Raw genomic sequence first — 24,539 nt, 5'->3', positions numbered from 1 at the left:
TGAGTAGCGTCTGGGGTCTTAAAAGCCTGTGAGTGGCCGTCCAGGATGCTCCACTGGTCTCACCCCTTCAGGAGGAAGGAATAATGAAGAAAACTAAAGACACAAAAGAAAGATTTGTCCAAAGGACTAATGGACCACATCCACCACGTCATCTACCAGACTGAGTCCAGTACAACGAGATGGTGTCTGGCTACCACCACTGACTGCTCTGACAGGGATCACAATAGAGGGTCCCGGACAGAGTTGGAAAAAAATGTATGACAAAATTCTAACTCAAAAAGAAAGAGCAGACTTGCTGTCCTGACAGAGACTGGAGAAAACCTGAGAGTGTGGACCTGGACATCCTTTGAGCTCAGTAATAAGGTCACTCCTGAGGTTCACCCTTCAGCCAAAGATCGAACAGGCCCATGGAAAAAAACAAGACTAACGGGGCACTCCAGCCCTGGGGTAGGCACTGGAAAGTAGGAGGGAACAGGAAAGCTGGTAATAGGGAACCCAGGGTTGAGAAGGGAGAGTGTTGACATGTCATGGGGTTGTTAACCAATGTCATACAACAATGTGTGTACTAACAATTTCACCATAAACTAGTTTGTTCTGTAAACCTTCATCTAAAGTTCAATTAAAAAAAATGTGCCTTTTCCCTCAGTTCTTTTTTTCCCTAAATTTTATTTATTTTGTTGTCAATGATGAGAATATACACAGCAAAACATACACCAATTCAACAGTTTCTACATGTACAGTTTAATGACATTGATTACATTCTTCGAGTTATGCCACCATTCTCACCCTCCTTTTCTGAGTTGACCCTCCCTTATTAACATAAACTCACTGCCACCTAAGGTTCCTATCTAATATTTTGAGTTGCTGTTGTCAGTTTGATTCCATATAGACAGCTCTTAAAATAGCTTAATGCTCAAGGCAGACATTCTTTACTAGTTAAGCTAAACTGTTGTTTGGTTTTAAGATGACTTCACGGGATATTTTTGTTTAAGGTTTAAAGATTATATCAGGGCAATTGCTTCAGGGGTTCATTCACCCTTCATGGCTCCAGAAAGCCTGGTATCTATGAGAATTTGAAATTTTGTTCTGCATTTTCTTCCTTTTGATCAAGATTCTTCTATGGAATCTTTGTTTTTTCACCTTTTCCACTCTTGTTGATTTTGTATTTGCTGAGTGTGTTTTTCATGTTTTCTATTTTGATGTGTAGGATTGTTAGTTTCCTTTGTGGTTACTTTAATATTTACCCTTATTTTTCAAAGTTTAAACCAATCTTTTATTTCTTTGTATTGCCTTGACTTCCTCTTCATATGAAAGATCTATGACTACATTTTTTAATCCCTCTTTTTTGTTTTAATGTTGCCGTCTTTTACATAATGACACCTGTTTCCCTATTTTCAGTGTTTTAGCTTTTATTTTTGTGACTTCCTTATCTGGGTTGATATCTGATTGCTCTGTCCTGTGTACTAACTAGTCTTGGGTTGTTATCTGATGTTATTGATTTTCTAACTGGAGAACTCCCTTTAGTATTTCTTGTTATTTTGGTTTGGTTTTTGCAAATTCCCTAAACTTCTGTCTTTGTGGAAATGCCCTAGTTTCCGCATCATATTTGAGAGACAGTTTTGCTGGTTATATAATTCTTGGCTGGCAATTATTTTTCTCCAAGGCTTTATATATGTCATCCCATTGCCAACTTGCTTACATGCTTCTGCTGAGTAGTCTGAGCTTAGTCTTATTGACTCTCCTTTGCAGATGACTTTTCGTTTATCCCTAGCTGCTCTTAAAATTCTCTCTTTATCTTTGGTTTTGGCAAGTTTGATTATAATATGCCTTTGTGACTTTCTTTAGGGATCTATCTTGTGTAGGGTTTGATGAGCATCTTGGATAGGTATCTTTCTGTCTTTCACGATATCAGGGGAGTTTTCTGCCAACAGATCTTCAACAATTCTGTTTTCTGTTATCCCCCCTGCTCCTTATTCTGGTGCTCCAATCATTCGTAGGTTATGCCCCTTGATAGAGTCACATATAATTATTAGGGTTTCTTCATTTTAAAAAATTCTTTTATCTGGTTTTTCCTCAAATATGTTGGTGTCAAGTGCTTTACTTCAATCTCACTAATTCTGACTTCTATTTCCTCAATTCTGCACGTATAACTTTTTATTGAGTTGTCTAATTCTGAAATTTTATTGTTAATCTTCTGGATTTCTGTTTGCTGTCTCTCTATGTATTCTTGAGGCTTGTTAAATTTGTCATTGTCCTCTTCTATAATCTTCTTAAGTTCCTCCATTGCTTTGTCTGTGTGTTGCTTGGCTTGTTCTGCATTTTGCCTGATCTCTTTTTCTTTTTTTTTAATTTGATTATTATTATTTTTTATTATAATTTAGATGAAGGTTTACAGAAAAAACTAGCTTCTCATTAAACTAGTACCATATTGTTTTATGACATTGGTTAACAACCCCATGACATGTCAGCACTCTTTCTTCTCAACCTTGGGTCCCTATTACCAGCTTTCCTGTTCCCTCCTGCCTTCTAGTCCTTGCCCCTGGGCTGGTGTTTCCTTTAGTCTTGTTTCCTTCCTGATCTCTTGAAGAACTCTGTACATTAATCTTTTGTATTCTACCTCTGGTAATTCCAGGAATTTCTTTCATTCTTGATTGTTTGTTTTGGGAGCTTGCCTGAAGCCATCACGGTCTGCCTCTTTATGCGATTTGATATTGACTGTTGTCTCCAGGCCATCAATAAGTTATTGTATTTATTTATTTTATGTTTGCTTACTGTCTTCTAGCTGCTTGTTTTGTTTTGTTTTGAAATGCCCAAACAGGCTGTTTGTGTGGGCTAGTTTGATTATTGGTGCCTTTGAAGCTCTAACAACCTGTCACCTGGTGGTTAGATTTGTTACTAGGTATGTGAGCCCAGGAGTCCATTTACTTTTCTTGTATGGATTCAGCTCAGGTGTCCAGGTTGTCAGTCACCAAGTGTGTGGTGCAGGCTCTCACCTACAGTCTTAGATGGTCAGGGGTGATTGGTGTAGATACAGGTATCTGGCTGCAGTAGAGGGTCATGTGCTGAGCAAGGCCGGGGACTGAAAGCAGCCCTTGAGTGTCTGCGAGGAAGGCATGTTCCTGTTCCCTAGAGCACATAGGTGGGTGGGTTTTGCAGCCAGACTGTGGGCACCCAATGCTGTTGGCTGTAAGGAGTGGGAGGCACCGCTTATTCTTGGACCTCTTTTGCTGGTGGTTAGGTGATGTGGGTGGAGCCACCAGTTCTCAGGCCCCTGATGTGGTTAGGTGAGGACCCTGCTTAGGCAGAGCAGTGTCAAATGTCACAAACCTGCTTCTCTGTCATGTAGGTGATACCGTTGAAGTTAGGCTTCAGGTATATACCCTGTCGTATTGTGCTAATGAGGACATATGCTGCTGAAATTGGCCCACACAGGCCTATGCAGGGGTGAAAAGCGTTCAAAGTCCATGGACCCCTTATGCCTGTGCCTAGGCAAAGGAGCTATGCCTGCCCTGAGTTCCTGGCTTAGGGGACCTGGCAGGTTTTTTTTTCCTGTTTGTTAATTTGTTCCCTCTCCAAGTCCAGGAGAATGGCTCAGGGCACATGATGGGTCTTACTTCTGGCCCAGGGGACATAGCAATCTCTGAAGACAGCCTGAGACCTGGCGCAAAGCGGGAATGGGTCAGGTAAATAGGAGAGGGGTTTTTCCCAAAGGGGTGTTTTTTGATCCGCGTGGTAGGTTAGACATATGCCCTTATTTTTTGCTGATTAAGTGCCACTTTTCACTGGTTCTGGAGGTGTGAGCAGACTCTCCACTGCTCGGTCTCTCCTGATGTGGAAAAAGCATCCCGAGTGCCACTGTTTGCGTCACCACGCACAGCCTATGTGGCCTGCAGGGTGCTGGTTCCTGCCCGGTCAGGTCTGGCAACTCCTCACTGCTTCTGAGCCATCTCTCCCTCCCCCTGCCACTCAGTGTGATTGCTCAACTTTGCCTTTGGTGTTCAGGGCTCCTGTATTGTAGTATATAATCGATTTGCTTTTTTTGGGGTCTTCATTGTAAGGAGGACCATGGGAAGCATCTGACTACTCCACCATCTTAGCCTCACCTCTCCTCTATGAAATCTTTGAATAGAATGTTCCGAAATGGTAGCCAGGCATCATTCAGTTCTTCTGGTCTCATAGCGAAGGAGGCAGTTTTTCATGGAAGCCAATTAACCACACATTCCATATTCTCCTCCTATTCCTGAGTTCCCTGCTTCCTCTGTTGCTCCTGGTGAATAGACACCAACAGTTGTGATTGAATGGCTGCTTGCAAGCTTTCAAGACCCCAGACACTATGCAATGAAATAAGAGGTAAAATAGAAGCACTAAACACATTATTAGGCCAATTAACTGGGATGTCATATGAAACCATGACCCTAAACCTCCAAACCAAGGAATAAATTCCATGAGGTGTTTGGTTGTATATAAGCAGCCTCAGTAGCTACTCTTTACTTGCTGTTGTTGTAAATACATCTATCACACAACTTTTGCCAATTCGTTCAACTTATTGACAGCAGTTACAATAATTGGCTGTGCAACCATACCCTTAATCAATGTGATTTTTCCATCACTGTTAACTCCCTTTTTCCCCTTCCCTTCCAGCCTGGGTAACCACTAGTAAACTTTGGTCTCTACATACTTGTCTTTTTATATAAGTGAGGTCATACAGTATTTGTCCTTTTGTGATTGGCTTATTTAGCTCAGCATACTCTAGCATGTATCAAGACTTAATTTCTCCTACTATCTGAGTAGTGTTCCATTGTATGTATGTACCACATTTTGTTTATCCATTCATCTGTTGATGGGCATTTAGGTTGTTTCCACCTTTTGGCTATTGTGAATAGTGCTGCAATGGACATTGGTGTACAAGTCTCTTTTTCAATCTCTGCTTTCAAGTCTTTTGGGTATATACCTAGGAGTGCAGTTGCTGGGTGATATGGTAGGTAGTTCTATTTTTATTTTTTGAGGAACTGCTCCACACTGTTTTCCACAAGGACTGTACTATTTTGCATTCCCATCAGCAATGGGTATGGGTTCCAATTTCCCCACATCCATGATAACATTTGTTACTTTGTTATTATTATTATTTTCTTAAATCTTAGCCATCCTAGTGGGAGCGAAACGGTATCTCATTGTGGCTTTGATTTGCATCTCTCTGATGGCTAATGATACTGAGCATCTTTTCATGTGTTTGGTGGCCATTTGAATGTCTTCTTTGGTGAAATGTCTGTTCAAGACCTTTGCCCATTTTATAATTGAGTTGTCTTTCTGTTGTTAAGTTGTCAAAGCTCTATGTATATTTTGGTTATTAGATTCTTGTTGAGTATATTGTTTCCGAAGATATCCTCCCCAGTCAGTAGCTTGTTTTTTCACTTTTTTGGTAAAGTCTTTTGATGAACAAAAGTTTTAGTTTTTTATGAGGTCCCATTTATTTATTGTGTTTTTTGCTGTTTGTGCTTTTGTTATTATATTAGATAATCCGTTGTTGAAAGCTAGGCCTGACAGCGTTAAGCCTGCTTGTTCTTCTAAGAATTTTATGGTTTTAGTTTGCACATTTAGGTTCTTAATCCATTTTGAACTTGTTTTTTTTGTATGGTGTGAAGCATAGATTCTATTTCAATTTTCTGCATGTGGAAATCCAGTTTTCCCAGCACCATTTTTTCAAGAAACTCTTCTTTCCCCATCAGATGGACTTAGCACCCTCATCAAAAATCAGTTAACCATAGATGTGTGGGTTTTTTCCTGGACTCTCAATCCTGTTAGTCTATGTGTCTATTGTTATACCTGTATCAGGCTTTTTTGACTACTGTAGCTGTAAAACACTAAGTCTTAAACTCTATTTCAACATGGTTTTGGTTGTTTGGGGCCTCTTCTCATTCCATATAAAATTGAAGATTGGTTTTCCTATTTCCGTAAAGAAGGCTGTTAGAATTTTGATAGGGATTGTGTTGAATCTATAGATCACTTTGGGTAGTATTGTCATCTTAGCAATATTAAGTCTTTCAATACATGAACACAGAATATCTTTCCACTTATTTAAGTCCTCTTTTTTGGAGCCCTGGTGGCTAAGTGGTTAAGAGCTTGGCTGCTAAGCGAAAGGTCAGCAGTTCGAACTCACCAGCTGCTCTTTGGAACCCTATGGGGCAGTTCTATTCTGTCCTATAGGGTTCCTATGAGTTGGAGTCAAGTCAGCTGCAACGGGTTTGGTTTGGGTTTTTAATCTCTTTCGGCAGTGTTTTATAGTCTTCATTGTATAAGTCCCTCATGTCCCTGGTTAGATTTATTTCTAGGTATTTTATTCTCTTAGATGAAATTGTAAATGAAATTGTTTCCCTAGTTTTCCTTTCAGATTTCTCATTGCTGGTGTATAGAAACCCAACTGATTTTTTTTGACCTTCTAACCTGCAACTTTGCTAAATTCCTCTATTAGCTTTAGAAGTTTTCTCATGTACACTCTTCGTATTTTCTATATATAGAATCATATCATCTGCAAATAAAGATAATTTTACTTCTTTTCCTATCTGTATACCCTTTATTTCTTTTTCTTGTCTTATTGTTCTGGGCAGGACTTCTAATACAATATTGAGTAGAAATGGTGACAGCAGACACTCTTGTCTTGCTCCCAGTTTCAAGGGGGAAAGCTCTCAGCCTTTCTCCTTTAAATATAATGTTGACCATTGGCTCTTCTATAGCCCTGAATCATATTGAGGAATTTCCCTTCTATTCCAAACTTCTTTAGGGTTTTCATCACGAAAGGGCTTTGGAGTTTATCAAATGCTTTTTCTGCATCCATTGAGATGATCATGTTGCCCTTGTTCTATTGATTTGCGTGTATTACGTTGATTGATTTTTTTAATGTTGAACCATCCCTGGATTCCTGGAATAAATCCCACTTGGTCATGGTGTATGACTCTTTTAATATGCCTTTGGATTCTGTTTGCTAATATTTTGTTGAGGAAGCATTATGCTCTTTTAATAACTATCTACTTGGGATCAAATTGACAGCAGCAACACTAATGATGAGATAGGAATCTTACGGGGCAGTGAATTTGTGTTAATTGGGGAGGGGCAACTCAGAAAAGGAGAGTGAGAATCGTTGCACAACTCAAAGAATGTAATAAATGTCACTAAATAGTACATGTAGAAAGTGTTGAATTGGTGTATGTTTTGCTGTGTACATTCTCAACAACAACAAAATAAATAAAATAAAAAACCCCCAAAAAACTAAGATAAAAAACCCCCAAAATCATGTTAAGCCAATAATAGAAATCGATTGAAATTTATTTAATATACAATTCGCAAATCAGGGTAACATTTGGACCTGGAAATCAAAAATGTTCCAAAGAGGGAAGAACTTCCAAAGATTCTCAAATCCCATCTTACAGACATTGCCACGGAAACAGCCAGAATAGTGTTTGTATAATAACAATTTACCCTAAAACACAGCTTCTAGTCTGTTTCTAGAAACTGATTACATGTAGATAATCCTTCAAAAGAGCAAAATGCCTAAGGCAAAACAGCCTTTAGTAATTTATCTAGACCATTGTTTAACTTGAAGGTGACTTTTAGGAAGTCTTCAAGGTCCAAAGATCATCTCAGGGTGATAGTTTGAGTGGGTCACCTCAATCCCCATGGAACCCAGAAATCTGTATTTTACAAGAAGTAAAACTCCATTTCTCAATAGGAAAGTCATAAAAGTCACTGACAAATGTGGAATGCTCCCAGACTGCTGACAAGAGACAGGGTGGAGATGCAGTGATCATAAAATCGCAAACCCCCTCTGGGATAAGAACTGTGACAACCATGAATCCATTAAAATTCACTTGGTGCAAAGAATTTAACTTCATCCAAAAGTAGACTAGTCTTTGCCTTGTTTCTTGAGAAGACAGTTCTAATCCTTTGGAGTTTCCTGAGTAATCGAGATATCTCAACCAGGCCACAGAGACAGCCAGGCAGTCTCAGAAAGGAAAGACAGCATGATTTAATTACTGAAGGTGAGACAACAGTTAATATTCTACTCTGTATTTACTTCTTTCTCTTTAAAACTCTTTGTAACCAACCTAAGATGGAACCTTCTATGTCTCTGAATAGGAGGGTTTCCCTGTACATACACAGGTGAACTACTCAAATAAACTCTGTGTTTTCATCAATTTGTGCTTTGATTTTTTTTTAATAATTTTTATTGAGCTTTAAGTGAACATTTACAAATCAAGTCAGTCTGTCACATATAAGCTTATATATACCTTACTCCATACTCCCACTTACTCTCCCCGTAATGAGTCAGCCCTTCCAGTCTCTCCTTTCGTGACAATTCTGCCAGTTTCTAGCCCTTTCTATCCTCCTATCTCCCCTCCAGACAGGAGATCCCAACACAGTCTCAAGTGCCCACCTGATACAAGTAGCTCACTCTTCATCAGCATCTCTCTCCTACCCATTGTTCAGTCCCTTCCATGTCTGATGAGTTGTCTTCGGGAATGGTTCCTGTCCTAGGCCAACAGAAGGTTTGGGGACCATGACCGCCAGGATTCTTCTAGTCTCAGTCAGACCATTAAGTCTGGTCTTTTTATGAGAATTTGGGGTCTGCATCCCACTGATCTCCTGCTCCCTCAGGGGTTCTCTGTTGTGCTCCCTGTCAGGGCAGTCATCGGTTGTGGCCAGGCAATATCTAGTTCTTCTGGTCTCAGGATGATGTAAGTATCTGGTTCATGTGGCTCTTTCTGTCTCTTGGGCTCATAGTTATCATGTGACCTTGGTGTTCTTCATTCTCCTTTGATCCAGGTGGGTTGAGACCAGTTGATGCATCTTAGATGGCTGCTTGTTAGCATTTAAGACCCCAGATGCCACATTTCAAAGTGGGATGCAGAATGTTTTCATAACAGAATTATTTTGCCAATCGACTTAGAAGTCCCCTTAAACCATGGTCCCCAAACCCCTGCCCTTGCTCCGCTGACCTTTGAAGCATTCATTTTATCCCGGAAACTTCTTTGTTTTTGGTCCAGTCCAGTTGAGCTGACCTTCCGTGTATTGAGTATTGCCCTTCCCTTCACCTAAAGTAGTTCTTATCTACTAACTAATCACTAAATAACCCTCTCCCACCCTCCCTCCCTCCCCCCCTTGTAACCACAAAAGTATGTGTTCTTCTCAGTTTATACTATTTCTCAAGATCTTATAATAGTGGTCTTATACAATATTTGTCCTTTTGCCTCTGACTAATTTCGCTCAGCATAATGCCTTCCAGGTTCCTCCATGTTATGAAATGTTTCACGGATTCGTCACTGTTCTTTATCGATGCGTAGTATTCCATTGTGTGAATATACCACAATTTATTTACCCATTCATCCGTTGATGGACACCTTGGTTGCTTCCAGCTTTTTGCTATTGTAAACAGAGCTGCAATAAACATGGGTGTGCATGTATCTGTTCTTGTGAAGGCTCTTATTTCTCTAGAGTATATTCCAAGGAGTGGGATTTCTGGGTTGTATGGTAGTTCTATTTCTAACTGTTTAAGATAATGCCAGATAGATTTCCAAAGTGGTTGTACCATTTTACATTCCCACCAGCAGTGTATAAGAGTTCCAATCTCTCCGCAGCCTCTCCAGCATTTATTATTTTGTGTTTTTTGGATTAATGCCAGCCTTGTTGGAGTGAGATGGAATCTCATCATAGTTTTAATTTGCATTTCTCTAATGGCTAATGATTGAGAGCATTTTCTCATGTATCTGTTAGCTGCCTGAATATCTTCTTTAGTGAAGTGTGTGTTCATATCCTTTGCCCACTTCTTGATTGGGTTGTTTGTCTTTTTGTGGTTGAGTTTTTTTTTTTTTATTAACTTTTATTGAGCTTCAAGTGAACGTTTACAAATCAAGTCAGTCTGTCACATATAAGTTTATATACACCTTACTCCGTACTCCCACTTGCTCTCCCCCTAATGAGTCAGTCCTTCCAGTCTCTCCTTTCGTGACGATTTTGCCAGCTTCTAACTCTCTCTATCCTCCCATCCCCCTTCCAGACAGGAGATGCCAACACAGTCTCAAGTGTTGTGGTTGAGTTTTAACAGAATCATGTAGATTTTAGTGATCAGGCGCTGGTCGGAGATGTCATAGCTGAAAATTCTTTCCCAATTTGTAGGTGGTCTTTTTACTCTTTTGGTGAAATCTTTAGATGAGCATAGGTGTTTGATTTTTAAGAGCTCCCAGTTATCTGGTTTCTCTTCGTCGTTTTTGGTAATGTTTTGTATTCTGTTTATGCCTTGTATTAGGGCTCCTAACGTTGTCCCTATTTTTTCTTCCATGATCTTTATCATTTTAGTCTTTATGTTTAGGTCTTTGATCCACTTGGAGTTAGTTTTTGTGCATGGTGTGAGGTATGGGTCCTGTTTCATTTTTTTGCAAATGGATACCGAGTTATGCCAGCACCATTTGTTAAAAGACTATCTTTTCCCCAATTAACTGACACTGGTCCTTTGTCAAATATCAGCTGCTCATATGTGGATGGATGTATATCTGGGTTCTCAATTCTGTTCCATTGGTCTATGTGCCTGTTGTTGTACCAGTACCAGGCTGTTTTGACTACTGTGGCTGTATAATAGGTTCTAAAATCAGGTAGAGTGAGGCCTCCCACTTTGTTCTTCTTTTTCAGTAATGCTTTACTTATCCGAGGCTTCTTCCCCTTCCATATGAAGTTGATGATTTGTTTCTCCAACACATTAAAAAATGTCATTGGAATTTGGATCAGAAGTGCACTGTATGTATAGATGGCTTTTGGTAGAATAGACATTTTTACTATGTTAAGTCTTCCTATCCATGAGCAAGGTATGTTTTTCCACTTAAGTAGGTCCTTTTTAGTTTCTTGTAGTAGTACTTTGTAGTTTTCTTTATATAGGTCTTTTACATCTTTGGTAAGATTTATTTCTAAGTATTTTACCTTCTTGGGGGCTACTGTGAATGGTATTGATTTGGTTATTTCCTCTTCGATGTTCTTTTTGTTGATGTAGAGGAATCCAAGTGATTTTTGTATGTTTATCTTATAACCTGAGACTCTGCCAAACTCTTCTATTAGTTTCAGTAGTATTCTGGAGGATTCCTTAGGGTTTTCTGTGTATAAGATCATGTCATCTGCAAATAGAGATAATTTTACTTCCTCCTTGCCAATCCGGATGCCCTTTATTTCTTTTTCTAGCCTAATTTCTCTGGCTAGGACATCTAGCACAATGTTGAATAAGAGCGGTGATAAAGGGCATCCTTGTCTGGTTCCCATTCTCAAGGGAAATGCTTTCAGGCTCTCTCCATTTAGAGTGATGCTGGCTGTTGGCTTTGTATAGATGCCCTTTATTATGTTGAGGAGTTTTCCTTCAATTCCTATTTTGCTGAGAGTTTTTATCATAAAAGGGTGTTGGACTTTGTCAAATGCCTTTTCTGCATCAATTGATAAGATCATGTGGTTTTTGTCTTTTGTTTTATTTATATGGTGGATTACATTAATGGTTTTACTAATATTAAACCAGCCTTGCATGCCTGGTATAAATCCCACTTGATGGTGGTGGATTATTTTTTTGATATGTTGTTGAATTCTATTGGCTAGAATTTTGTTGAGGATTTTTGCATCTATGTTCATGAGGGATATAGGTCTGTAATTTTCTTTTTTTGTGATGTCTTTACCCGGTTTTGGTATCAGGGATATGGTGGCTTCAGTTAGGCAGTATTCTGTCATTTTCTATGCTTTGAAATACCTTTAGTAGTAGTAGTGTTAACTCTTCTCTGAAAGTTTGGTAGAACTCTGCAGTAAAGCCATCCGGGCGAGGGCTTTTTTTTGTTGGGAGTTTTTTGAATACCGTTTCAATCTCTTTTTTTGTTATGGGTCTATTTAGTTGTTCTACTTCTGAATGTGGTAGTTTAGGTAGGTAGTGTTTTCCTAGGAATTCATCCATTTCTTCTAGGTTTGCAAATTTGTTAGAGTACAATTTTTTGTAATAATCTGATATGATTCTTTTAATTTCAGTTGGGTCTGTTGTGATGTGGCCCAACTCGTTTCTTATTCGGGTTATTTGTTTCCTTTCCTGTATTTCTTTAGTCAGTCTGGCCAATGGTTTATCAATTTTGTTAATTTTTTCAAAGAACCAGCTTTTGGCTTTGTTAATTCTTTCAATTGTTTTTCTGTTCTCTAATTCATTTAGTTCAGCTCTAATTTTTCTTATTTGTTTTACTCTGGTGCCTGATGGATTCTTTTGTTGCTCATTTTCTATTTGTTCAAGTTGTAGGGACAGTTCTCTGCTTTTGGCTCTTTCTTCTTTTTGTATGTGTGCATTTATTGATATAAATTGACCTCTGAGCACTGCTTTTGCTGTGTCCCAGAGGTTTTGATAGGAAGTATTTTCATTCTTGTTGCATTCTATGAATTTCTTTATTCCCTCCTTGATGTCTTCTATAACCCAGTCTTTTTTCAGGAGGGTATTGTTCAGTTTCCAAGTATTTGATTTCTTTTCCCTAATTTTTCTGTTATTGATTTCCACTTTTATGGCCTTGTGGTCTGAGAAGGTGCTTTGTAATATTTCGATGTTTTGGATTCTGCAAAGGTTTGTTTTATGACCTAACATGTGGTCTATTCTAGAGAATGTTCCATGTGCGCTAGAAAAAAAAGTATACTTTGCAGCAGTTGGGTGGAGTGTTCTGTATAAGTCAGTGAGGTCAAGTTGGTTGATTGTAGCAATTAAGTCTTCCGTATCTCTATTGAGCTTCTTACCGATGTCCTGTCCTTCTCCGAAAGTGGTGTGTTGAAGTCTCCTACTACAATTGTGGAGGTGTCTATCTCACTTTTCAGTTCTGCTAAAGTTTGTTTTATGTATCTTGCAGCCCTGTCATTGGGTGCATAAATATTTAATATGGTTATATCTTCCTGGTCAATTGTCCCTTTTATCATTATGTAGTGTCCTTCTTTATCTTTTGTGGTGGATTTAACTTTAAAGTCTATTTTGTCAAAAATTAATATTGCTACTCTTGCTCTTTTTTGCTTATTGTTTGCTTGATATATCTTTTTCCATCCTTTGAGTTTTAGTTTGTTTGTGTCTCTAAGTCTAAGGTGTGTCTCTTGTAGGCAGCATATAGATGGGTCGTGCTTCTTTATCCAGTCTGAGACTCTCTGTCTCTTTATTGGTGCGTTTAGTCCATTTACATTCAGCGTAATTATAGATAAGTATGTGTTTAGTTCTGTCATTTTGATGCCTTTTTATGTGTGTTGTTGACAATTTCATTTTTCCACTTATTTTTTGGTGCTGAGACGTTTTTCTTTGTAAATTGTGTGTTCCTCATTTTCGTAGTATTTGACTTTATGTTTGCTGAGTCGTTTTGTTTTTCTCGGTTTTTATTTTGAGTTATGGAGTTGTTATACCTCTTTGTGGTTACCTTAATATTTACCCCTATTTTTCTAAGTAAAAACCTAACTTGTAATGCTTTGATTATTTTTGACATACCTCAAAAAACTTGATGTACACATATTTTTAAAACCTCTTCCTTCTCTGGGTCCTGCCTACTTTTCACTTGCCGGCTCCCCTGTCCTCTCTACATGATGCCCAATTGCTGCTGGAAGGAGGCCCTGCAAGTACAACACCCTGCGTGTTCTCAGGACTGTTGTTTTCCAGGCCCTTGTGTGGGGATTACATTGAAGGGGACAGTCTTTCTAAATCTGGACCTCAGAATGTGACTCTGGGCTGGAACCTCTGCTCAGGCTTCTGCAGCCCATTTCCTGTACTGTGTCTTTGTTGCTCCTGATGGGGGTGGGGTGGTAGAGGAAGGAAGGGCAGGGTGAAATGGGAGAGCCAAGTTGCCACCCAGCTCAGCTCTTGGTAGGGGTGGGGCTGGGGGTGGCGGGTAGGAGCTGGGTGAGATGGGAGAGCCAAGTTGTCACGCAGCTCAGCTCATGGTGTGGATAGGAGGGTAAAGGGCTGGAGAGATGAGAGAGCCACCTTGTCATGCAGCTCACTCAGTTAGGAACTCCTGCACCTCCCCCGGGGCTCCAAACAGCCACTTCCTCCCCTGCCCCCTCCCTCCGCCCCCAGCAGGCGCCTGAGATTATTCTGAGCTCTGCTTTCTGGCTGAGAAGGAAGACACAGCCCCCCTGCTCAGCCGGCTAAGTCTTAGCCCCTCTTAAGTAAGAGGGAAGCCTGGCAGGAGGGAGGTGTCCGGGGCTACACTGAGCTGCTAGACAGGGGACAGGGGCTCTCCCCACCCTGAATGCCCTGTCTGTACCTAGGAGGCTCCTGGGAGACCTGCCCCTGTCGCCACTCCCCACCCGTTTGCTGTAGACCATGGCTCCAGCACAGATTGGACCCACCTGTGCTGGGTTTAGGCTGGGCAGCCCTAGTGTATCTTTTGTCAGTGTCCTCTCTGTGGAAAGGGCCAGTGAGAACTTAAGGTCTCAGGGTCACTGTGAGAATCAAAAAGAAGAAAGCCTCTCACCTCATCAGCAGTACCTGGGTGGAGCAAATAGTTAACTGCTTGGCTGCTAACTGAAAGGTTGGCGGTTGAGTCCACCCAGAGGCACCTCGGAAGAAAGGCCTGAAAGATCAGCCATTGAAAACTCTGTGCAGCCACTGAAAACCTTGTGGAGCACAGTTCTACTCTGACACATGGGTTGCCATGAGTTAAAGTCAACTTGACACCTGGTTTTATTTTTTGGTAGCCTTGGCAAGTGTTGGTCCAGGAGAGAGATGGGGGGCTTGAGGCACAATGGGTACGTGGGTCGTGGAGCCCTCAGAGACACTGCTGGAGAGGGGACAGCATGCAGCCCCTCAAGGGCTTGTGGCACCCATATCAGGGCTCTGGGATGGGAGAGGAGTGAGTTTATGGGCAGAGGGGACAGAGTGCCTTTGGTAGAGGCAGAAACTGAAGATTCACAATGGGGGGGGCGCTGCTACGTGTGGGATGGGGACAGGAGAGTGGAGTAGCCCACATGACGGGGGAAGGTGTACTGGGAGGGGTGCCTAGGAGGGGGTACAGGGACCGATGCTCTACCTGGAGTTCCTGGGGGTCCTCGCTACCTAAGGGAGGTCAGAGGTCAAAGATCCTGCTGGAGTGCCCTGTGCCTGGGCTAGGGGGTGCTCCCCATGCAGCTCCTAGAGGTTGGGGTCACACAACGCAGTTCCCTGTTTTCTTTCCAGCAGGAAGTGAAATCCTCAAGGATCTGTTGGTCCCATGTGGGCTGTCTCCAAGTCCAGTATCTTACCACTTCCTGGGCGAGTGCTCCCTGTAGGACACACGTTTGGCCCCATCAAGGCCATGGGAGGATGCTGGCCCTCATGCTAAGACATTGAGATCAAGGGACCCTCTGATGGAGGGGTCTGGTGCCCCAGCAGTCCTGACCACGGGCCTGCATCCTGAGGCAGGGTCCTTCATCACTGCTGCTGTGGGGCTGGGTTGGCCATGATGGCCAGAGCTGCAGGCTGGGTGCACGGACATTGGGGAGCCTCTGCTGCCAGGAGGCTGATGGGGAGGACCTGGACAGAGCTGGGGTGACGGGGCGGGGGGACTGATGGGCAGGACCTGGATGGTGCTGGGGTGACAGGAGGGTGGCTGCGGTTCCAGCCCCAGCAACAGCCTCAGCTCCCCAGGGGTCAGTGGAAAGGAGCTGGGGCAGACTCTGATTAGGGGGACTGCAAGGACATGGGGTGCCGCTGAGGCTTCATGGAAGGTGGGGTGGAGAGGCTCAGTGAGGGGCCCAAGAAGGCACAGCACGCCCATGTATGGACTCTGGGGCACGTCTGCCTCAGGACATCTGTCTATTCTGTGGGTCTGAGGGTCTCAGAAGTCAGGGGTCTTTGGCTGCACACCCGTTCCCCTTATATCCCTGGGTGTCAGGAACTCCTGGGGGACACAGAGATGCAGAAGGTTTCTCGGGTGGGAATGTGGACTGAGAGGGGTTCGGGAGGGGAGGGAGGGAAACCGAGTCTGGGATTCCTGCAGTATAGGGGTCCTGTCCTGGCCAGCTCCCAGCCATTTGACAGTCACCATCGGACACCTGCTGCATGCTTGGTGCCAGGCCCCTGTGAGAACCATGGCTCTCCCTTTCCCAGGCCCCCAGGCCCAGAGCCTGTGGGTTTTTCTCTCAGAAGAGCAGTCCCAGACTGAAGATGATGCTGAGAATTCCTGGGTCCTGGGGGGGTGGCTGGGACCAGAAGGTGGGACTGGGTGAAGGAGGCCTCTGCCAGAGACAGTCCCCCCTGGGAAGGGGCCACAATGAGCCCTGAGGCCATCCTCAGTTCTCTGAACAGGACTGAGAGGGATCTCCAGGGAAAGGGCTCATGTACCGCCCCCAAGTATCCTGACTCTGGCTTTTGACCCAGAGGAAGGAGAAGGGACATTAGGAACTCAGCAGTCCCCTGGGGCCCCTGTTCCCCTCGGCCCCGTGTGGGCCCCAGCAGTTCTGCCCCCTAAGCTGTGATCTTGAGTGGGGAAGGCTTAGGACCTGATGGGCTCTGAACTCTCAAGAGCTGGAGCACAGGTGAGGAGGTATCTTAGGGGGGGTTCTCTAGAGAAGTGAAACCAGTGAAGCATGCATACACATACACACGCACATATACATATGTGTATATATTTATATACACATACATGTAGAGAGAGAGAGAGAGAGAGATTTGTCTCAAGGAAATGGCTAGTGTGGTTGTAGAGGCCTATAAGTCCCAAGTCCGTGGGTTAGGTGTCAGGTGGAGGCTCCTCCTGACTTATGTAGCTGCAGGAGCTGACGAATTCAAGATTGGAAGGTAAGGCAGCAGGCTGCTGGCTCAAGTCCCAAGAACTGGAGGTCAGATGATGATGAGCCAGATGCAGGATCCAGAGTGAGGAAAAGCCAGTGAAATTTGCCAGAACGTTCATATATATTGGATGCAGGCCATACCCCCAAGGAAGATCCCATTACAACTGGTTGGCTGATCACATCAGATCACATCACATAGGTGATTCCATTATCACAAAATGGAAGATAACTACATCATTACATAACTGTCAAGTTATATCATTACACAGTTGCCAAACAACTTCATTGTGTAACTGCCAAACCATTGAGAATCATGACCCAGCCAAGTTGACCCACGACCTTAACCTTCACAGAAGGGAAGAGGCCTGAGAGGTGGGCAACAAGGGGAGGGCTGGCTGGTGGCCTGATGTGGGGCTGAGGTCTAGAGTCCATGGGCTAGGGCCAACTCCTTGTGACCCTGGGTGGTCACTTAGGGTCTCTCAGTTGCAGTGTCTCCATCTGCAAAATGAGGGTCATCAGAGAGTCTTTCCGCAGGGGTGTCTGTGACCGCCGAGAGTTTCTGATTACAGGTGATGGGAAATTTGGAAACAGATAAATTGCACAACATAATTGATGTAATTGATGTCACTAAATAGTACACACGAAAAATGTTAAATTGGCAAATGTGTTATATCTATATATTTACAAAAAAAAAGAAGAAGATAAAATGCAATTAAAAACATCAGGGCTCACGAAAAGAAAACAAAACCCTTTCAAGGGAAAAAGTGAGGTGGAGAGTCAGAGAGAGAGGAGCTGTGGCATGGCAGCAGGTCAGAGAGAGCTGGGGAAGATGCTGTGCTGCCGGCTTTGAGGATGGAGTTGGGCTTCCAGCCCAGGAACTGGGTAGTCTCTGAGAACTGAACCAGCCAGGAAGTGGGACTCCCTGGAGCCACTGAAGGAGTGAGGCCCTGCAACACCTGGATTTAGCCCCGGATGATGCATTTCAGACTTCTGATCTCCGAAACTGTAAGATAATAAATGTGTGTTGCTTCAAGCCACTATGTTTATGGTGATGTGTTATGGCAGCCAGGGCAACTCATGCCGGAGCCCAGGGAGGGACTCACCCAGGATGGCTGGCTGGCCCCCACTCTGTGTGCCCTGTGACTCGCCCTGACCCACTGTCCCTCATTCCCACCCCCACAGGATGGTTGGCTGGCCCCCTACCCTGTGTGCTCCAGGGACCCATTGCCCCCCACTCCTGTGTCCTGGCCTGATCCCGGGGCTGCCCAGGGAGACTGAGGACCTCCTCCGTGGGGCCACTTTCCCACTGGGCACCCAGGAGTCCACTCACCCCCAGGTCCAGGGGAGGAGCAGATTGAAGAGGAGCTAGTAATAGTGAGCAGGAACAGGCTTTCTGATGGACAAAAAAAAAAATTGATGTTTATTGAGAATTTTATTAGGTTCAGGGAGAAGGACTCAGAATGACTGGGCGGTGGGGGGGGGGGTGGCAAGGGGAGGCCCCTACCCCGAGTACAGAACCGCCCTGTGGAGGAGGTCAGGTCCTAAGCACATTCTGCAGGGGCCACATTCTTCTCCACTGTGCTCCCCTCGTTTGTGACCTGGTAGCAGTAGCTGTTATGAGACTTCCACTGGGTGGGCATCAGGGTCAGGTAGCTGCTGGCTGCATACTTGTTATTGCTCTGTTTGGAGGGCTTGGTGGCCTCCATGCCCTAGGTGATGGTTGTACCGTCTTCCTTCCAGATCACAGTCACGGGGCCCGAGTAGATGTCATTCCTGAGACACACCAGTGTGGCCTTGTTGGCTTGGAGCTCCTCAGAGGACTGCGGGAACAGAGTGACGGAAGGCAAGGCTTTGGGCTGACCTGCAGGGGTGGGGGAGGGGCAGGAGGTCAGAGGCCTTGTGTCCACAGTGGGGGGACCCTGATCTCAGGGTGTGAGTGGAATATGGGCTCCCTGAAACCAGGCGCAGAGCAGGGCCCTGGGGCAGGGACCATGCCAAGCCTGAGGGACAGGTCAGTGGTGGTAATGGTGGTGGAGGGGTCACTCAATTCCTGTTAGGACAGCCCTCAGCACCTGGCTCCGGGGGAAACTTGGACCCCCTCTTTGGGCTCAACCTCTCATCTAGGTTCATACGTCCTCATTACCCCCACCCACCATTTGTTCCCCCACTCCTACCCATCATTGGGATCAGCCCTGGGATCTCATTTTTCCTTGGGGAGTCTCTCTGCCTTGGGGCATCTCTCTCTTGAGATTTCCCAGATTGTCCCTCTCTGGGGTCTGATCAAGCAGGGCGTCTATTTGTCCTGGTTTCAGGTTCTCCTCTCTTTCTGGGAGTGTTCCTTGCCTCCCTGGTCCATTTTCCCCAGCTCTCCCTGCAGCCCCCGCCCCATGTCCTGTGGAGAAACCCCTCAGGTGGTCCTGGTGTGTATGTGTGTGTGGGGGGGTGTCCACCTGGGGCTGGGTTCGAGGGGTCTATAGAGCTAAGCTCTCAGCTTGAGGTGAGTTTTCTGTTCTAAGCCTGGGGCTGCATCTGTTCTAAGGGATTGGCCTGCCCTGTGTAGTTACATTGGGGGCTGTATCTGTCTGAGGGCATGTGTCTGCTTGGAGGGACCTGTCCCCGTCACCTGCTTCGGGTCATGAGTCCTCATCTAGAGCATCTGCTGTGGGGTCTCATAGCTTGTGGTGGGGTGGGGAGGTTCTCTATGGGGCTGAGTCTGTGCTGAGCCCTGCCTGACTCAGACACCACCTATCCTGGAGGAGACAAGGGACCAGCACCCTGGAGCATCCTCTTGTAGAATCTTTTCGCTCATCCCATACTCTTAGCTGCTGTCCTCCATCTTCCCCACGTCCCTGAATAAGGCCTCCTGTCCCTGTATTTAAAGCAGCTGTACTGGCTTACCTATTCCAGCATCCCCCTCGCTGGGCCCCTCTGAGTCTGGCCCAGTGTTCTCCAGTCCCCAAGGACCCTGAGATCCCCAAACATCCCAACGTCCAGAGCAGAACATGCCTTGGAGAGAGACCAGGTGCACAGTGAGGCCCAAGGGGGCACAGGGAGGGGTCACCAGGGTCTCCCCATCCTGCCCTGACCAGGTGCCTGAGAAGAGGGGAAAGCTGGGGTCAGGCTGGAGGGGACAATGGTCCCAGAGCCCCAGAAAGGTCTAGACCCCAGACAGGACATAAAGGAGAGAAAAATTCACCCTAACTTCAACCTAAAGAGGAGGGAGAGAAAGGGACTAACCTAGGACGGTCAGCTGGGTCCCTCTGCTGAACACAGCACAAAGTGAGAGGCTCGCACACAAACTCCTTCCTGATGTTTTCTCCCCCAGCCCCACCACTGACCCAGCCCACTTGCAGCTGTGTAGGGACCTAGAGTCCAGGGATCTTGGCACGCACGAAAGACTGCTTAGGCCAAGGGTGGTAAGGGATGTGGGCCCTGCTCACCTGAAGCCCGCCTTCCTAAGCCAGGTAGGATTCATCCATCCTCAATGGGGCTGTGGGTTGGACAGAACGTCCAAGTGCCACATCTGATTTCCCTAACTCCCAACCCTGGAAAAGCTGTGTGCCCCGGCTCAGCTCATCTCTGGAATATCGGTGTGAAAGAAGCGGATGCCTGTTGATGCTGCAGAGCTGATGGAGGCAGGACCACTTTTCAGAGGGGGCAGCTGGGAGGGCCCTGGAAGTTCGCCACATCCTCAGCACAGGATGGCTTTGCAGGGCGAGGAGTAGGGTAGGGAGTGGGAGAGGGGAGCACCGCATTTTCCACTAGGTGCCCAGAACCTAGGCAGTGTCCTTAGCGCCACCAACGCTGTCTCTGAGCGGCCATCCTGAAGGCGAAGTGGGGGGCCACTGTTTGGGCTCCTTCTCCCAAGCTGCACTGAGTTAACTGCCTCTCTGAAGGGTGAGTGTGCGGAATTAGAGGTGTTGTTGTTGTTAGCTGCCCTGTTGTTGGCCCCTGACTCATGGCGACCTCATGCACAATGGGCGGAATTGCTGCCCGGTCCTGTGCCATTCCTCTGAGGAGTTGCAGATTGGACTGTTGTGCTCCTTAGGGCTTTCGCTGGCTGTTTTTCAGAAGTAGATCACCAGGCCTTTCTTCCTAGTTCATCTCAGTCTGGAAGCTCTGCCGAAACCTGTTCAGCATCATAGCAACATGTAAGTCTCCACCGACAGATGAGTAGTGGCTGTATGTGAGGTGCATTGGTCAGGAATTGAACTCTCCTATAAGAAAGGGGAGAATTCAACCACTGAACCACCACTGCCCCCAAGTTAGAGCTAGAATGGCTGAAAAGGGGCCTCAGAGTGTGGGAGGTGGGCTGCTCTCCCAGTGCAATCTCCACTAGCAGCCTTAAGAATGGGTGCTTGTGTAGTCCCCTTGCACTGCTCCTGGCTAACACACGCTCCCACATGCAGTGGCATCCCGTATACATGCATGCACCAGCCAAGGTACACACAAGATGCCCACACAGTAAGGCCACACAATGCACATGGCATTGGGCCCACGTGCAGTGCTGGGCCCTGGGCACACAGGCTCTCTCTGAGAACACTGGTGCTGGCCTGAGATGTTCTCACTTCTCAGGAGACTCCCAACAGCAAGCCTCCTCCTGTCTCCCCCTGCTTTGGAGAGCAGGGAAACCTCAGCCCTTCCCCTCTGCTCTGGGCTGGCCCTGGTGGCCCATGACTTCCTTTGCTTCTGTTCCACTCTAGATCCTTAGAGCAGCACCTTCTTCCGAGAGCTTTCTTGATTCTCTCAGTGAGATGGCCAGCCATGGCCCATATTTGTAAATGGCAGGCGTATGTTTATGTTTGTTTGCCCTCAAGAGATAATCCTGGTGGCGTAGTGGTTAACAGCTACGGCTGCTAACCAAAAGGTCAGCAGTTCAAATCTACCAGGCCCTCTTTGGAAACACTTTGGGCAGTTCTACTCTGTCTGATAGGATCACTATGAGTTGGAATCAACTCAACAGCAATTGGTTTGTTTTTTTTTTGACCCTCAAGTCAACTCCAACTCATGGTGCCCCCACGTGTGCCAGAGCACAACCGTGCTCCACAGGGTTTTCTATGGCTGATGTTTATGAAGTAGATCACAAGGTCTTTCTTCTGAGGTGCCTCTGGGTGGACTCGATGCTCCAACCTTTCCATTGGCAATCGAGCACATTGACTGTTTGCACCACCTCGGGACTCCTGCGTGTGTGTATTGTGTGTGTGCATTGCATTTATGTTCATGAATATGTGGGTGTCTGTGTACATGTTTGAGTGTCATTGTTCCCATCTCCAGAAACCCTGGTGGTGTAGTGGTTAAGTGCTAGGGCTGCTAACCAAGAGGTCGGCAGTTCGAATCCACCAGGCGCTCTGTGGAAACTCTATCGGGCAGTTCTACTCTGTCCTATAGGGTTGCTATGAGTTGGAATTGACTCAATGGCAGTGGGTTTGTTTTGGGTCTTTTTTTTGGTCCCCATCTCCCATCCTGTGCTAGCTTTTTGATAACAATCTACGTGGTTCTCAGATCCAGGGCTGACCCGCACAAAGATGGATCAGCTACAGAGAAGTCCTTGGTTCAATCCAAACATCTGATCCTTGGTATTGAACTAACAGGGTCCAGCTCAGTGCCCCATGGACCACTGGATGTTAGGCACTTGTGGTGCTGTTGGTGTTGGGCTGACACTGAGGGGTCAGAGGAGAGAGCAGAGCTGGCCCTGTCTCTCAAAGGCCTTAAATATAGGTGGGATACTGGTGATACCTGTGGGACGAAGGGCACTCAGGGGCAGAGTGGGAGCAAGTGGTCTGGGTTCTGGAGAGTGAGGGTCCTGTGGGCAATTGTTAGGGGGATGGGCTTGTGGGGGGCAGAGCAGGGGTGGCGGAGGGGCAAGAGGTCAGAGGCCTGGCATCCACAGTGGGCAGACCCTGACCTCAGTGTGTGAGTGGTTTACAGATTCCCCAGACCCAGGTGCAGACCAGGGTCCAAGAGCTAGGACTGTGATGAGCCTGAGGGTGCACATCAGGCTGGAGGTGGGTCTGGGTGTTTCTCAGACAACTCCAATCTCACCTGGGGGCCCTGAGCCTGGACAGCTGCCCATCACCTTCCTGAAATCCATCTTCCTTCCCCAAAGTCTGAACCTGACCTCTGTCCTGCCTCCTCCTGACACCCCGATGGGGCTTTTCTGGGTGTCTGTCTGTCCCCAAAGAGGCAATGGAACAGGTTGCTCAGCCATATCTTGAACAGAACCTGTACCACTTTCCCTTTCCTAGCCTGTCTCCATCTCCAAGTATGATTTTTCTGTTTAGTTCCTCTAAAAGTTAAAAGTTAACCAATGTTTCCTCTAGGACCATGGAAAAACAAGTGATATTAACCTAAGCCTGTCAGAAAGGACAATGTACCCGTCTTGTGACCAGAAACCAGGATGGTGCCAGTTCCCCCCTGGGCTGATGGGATAAAAACATGGAAATATCAACATGTCTGAGGTGTGACCACTCTGACCACACAGAAGGAGAATGGACATTCCACAAGTTCCTAAAACCCATGTCCTCTTTCCTATAAAGCCTCCAGCTGGCCTCCAGTTCAGGGAGACACGTTTAGGAGGAGATCATTCCCTTCTGTCTTTTATATAATAAAGCTCTTGCTACCCACCTCATCCCTTTCTCAAGAATTGGCTGTTTGTAGCAGACAGCTCTAACTCAAGAAATTGTGGTAACAGTAATGTGAACTCTCTGACTCTCCTGTAGGGTCCACTCTGGGGACACTTCTGACCTGATGCAGGTTCTCCGGGGGCTCTAGGCTGTGTGCCTTGTGGAATCTGTTTTCAATAAATCTGTCTATCCTCAAGGAGTTTTTTTTTTTTTTTAAACAGGGCAAGGGGTTTGCTGATCTGAGTAAGTCTGTCAGCCTGGGGCCTTTCTTATTCTACAGAGTCAGTTTTGGAAGTTCCCTGTGACTACTTGGTTATATCTGTGGTTTCACGCCATGGAATCTGCTGTCTATACCCTCAGAGACTCATGTGTTCAAGTGAGTGTCTTCTGCAGAGAACCAGGTTCTCCATCCACCTCATACCCTGTCCCTGATGATCCTCCCCCAGTCCAGAGTCCAGAACCTTCTCCTCTGTCCTCCCTCCTGCCTGCCTCCCTACATTCCAGGAGGCTCAGGGCTCTGTGGAGGGAAGCTCCACAGTAGTCATGGTACCTTCCAGTACTTGCCATGTCCCCAGGCCCTGTACCCTGAATCTTACAGTCCAGGGAACCCAGTTGGATTCTCTGACCTGTTGTTCCCAGCCTTGGCCCTGAGCATTCCCAATCCCTCAAGTTTCATAGGTGGTCAACCTCTCAGTGGCTTCTTGATCCCTCTTTCCATTGTGACCAGGACCCCAAGTGACTCTCATACACAAAAAGGGAACAAGAGGAGCCCAAATGGAGAAGAACAGCACAGAACAAATCTTAGGACCCAACAGGCACCTGAGAGAGAAGGATGAGGTTGAGAGTCACCTGTGGATTAGAGACAAAGGACTGATAGTGATGAGCTGGAGGCTCAGAGAGGGGCCTGAAAGAGAGGAGAAGAGGCCAGAGTTTGCTGAGATCAGCTTCTGGGTGAATATCTGACCCCAGGCACAGATAAAACACAGAAATAGAGCAAAAACACCAGAAAATTGCCTAAAACATTGGGGAATCAAGGAAACAGGCAGGAAGAAAAAACTCACCTAGGATGGTCAATTGGGTCCTTCTGCTGAACACCTAACACTGTGATGTGGGTTTATACAAAACCCCCCTCTG

At 45.6% G+C, this 24,539-nt stretch overlaps 1 protein-coding gene across 1 annotated transcript in view; it reads left to right on the top strand.

Moving 5' to 3' along the window:
• The window catches only part of ZNF70 (zinc finger protein 70), a 67,808-nt gene extending 44,222 nt beyond the window's left edge, over positions 1 to 23,586 (top strand). The window contains exons 3-4 of the transcript XR_010318599.1: positions 18,523 to 18,625; positions 23,103 to 23,586. The gene's annotated coding sequence lies outside the window, so the exon portion shown is untranslated. The remainder of the gene's footprint in view (positions 1 to 18,522; positions 18,626 to 23,102) is intronic.
• Positions 23,587 to 24,539: the final 953 nt, after the last annotated feature.

Source organism: Loxodonta africana, chromosome 19 (genome assembly GCF_030014295.1).
Source record: "Loxodonta africana isolate mLoxAfr1 chromosome 19, mLoxAfr1.hap2, whole genome shotgun sequence".
NCBI classification, from domain to species: domain Eukaryota; kingdom Metazoa; phylum Chordata; class Mammalia; order Proboscidea; family Elephantidae; genus Loxodonta; species Loxodonta africana.
This window is presented reverse-complemented; position numbering and strand designations above follow the sequence as displayed.